This window comes from Galeopterus variegatus, unplaced genomic scaffold (genome assembly GCF_000696425.1).
Source record: "Galeopterus variegatus unplaced genomic scaffold, G_variegatus-3.0.2 Scaffold8659, whole genome shotgun sequence".
In the NCBI taxonomy this organism is placed as follows: domain Eukaryota; kingdom Metazoa; phylum Chordata; class Mammalia; order Dermoptera; family Cynocephalidae; genus Galeopterus; species Galeopterus variegatus.
In genome coordinates this window covers 8694-9915 of record NW_007734770.1, presented here as the reverse complement: position 1 = coordinate 9915, position 1222 = coordinate 8694, and positions in this window count along the sequence as shown.

The window sequence follows — 1222 nt, the reverse complement described above, 5'->3', positions numbered from 1 at the left end:
GCGCCGCTTGGGAGTGTGCCGGCGCTCCCGCCAAGGGTTCGGATCCCATGTGGAGACCGGTTCCCGCTCACTGGCTGAGCGTGGTGCGGGCGCAACACCGAGGGTTGCGATCCCGTTGCCGGTCCACAGTATGGGCGCGACACCGAGGGTTGCGATCCCGTTACCGGTCAGTAAAAAAAGACAAAAAGGAAAAAAAAAAAATCTGGAAATATCAAAAAAGTTTTTCAAAACATAATATATCTCATAAATTCCAGGATAAGTCTTATGTATATTTAAAACTACAGAATAGCTCTAGCTATGGCATCCCCTAAAAGAAACAAATGGTCATACGGATTTTTAAATTTAACCTGAAGTTCTAATGTTATTGCACTATAATAAAATACTACAGAATATTTTCAGCATTTTAATATCAAGTCTAAAACGTATTTCACTGTATCATTATCAGTAAAATCAAGTGTTGGTTGTTCTAAAAGTAAAATTAAAAAAATCCAACCTTGGGAAAATAACCTCTTAAACTTAATACTAATGAGCTAAGTTTGGCCTAAAGATTTCTCCAGTCATAGTGAACTGTAACCTAACTTGATGTGTGCTACTCTTGTAGCAAGTAGTCAAGTCTCAACCAACCACAACAGCTTAACTTCAGCCAACCACAGACAGCCAATTGTTCAAATAAGGCAAGCACCCAGCCATAACCAATCCAGCTGTTTCTGTACCTTACTTCCTTCTTCTGTCCATAAATGTTATCCAACCACGTGGCAGCCTTGGAGTCGCTCTGAACCTACTCTGGTTCTGGGGGCTGCCCAATTTGCAGATAGTTCTTTGTTCAATTAAACTCTGTTAAATTTATCTAAATCGTTCCTTTTAACAAAAGCTTTTATAAACATTCTTCCTCTGTCAACTGTTGGAAACTGATAATCATAAACACAGTGAGAAGCAGTGTAACAGCCTGAACAGAAGTGACTGCATTTTGTTAAACCTTTGAAATTAAAGACTTGTTCTCTCCCAATCCACACAGCCTGTAGCTAATTGCCAGAACACAATGACTCCTGCTCTCACATTGTACACAAACAGAGAAATATTATTAACCCAGATGGCCACTCTTTACTAGCTTACTAACCTGATCTTATTTGAGCATAGTAGGAACTGAACTCATGGAGAACGAAGTATGATGCTGGTCAACTCCCACCCAGAAAGTTCCTTGATAATAATGTGAAACACTCAA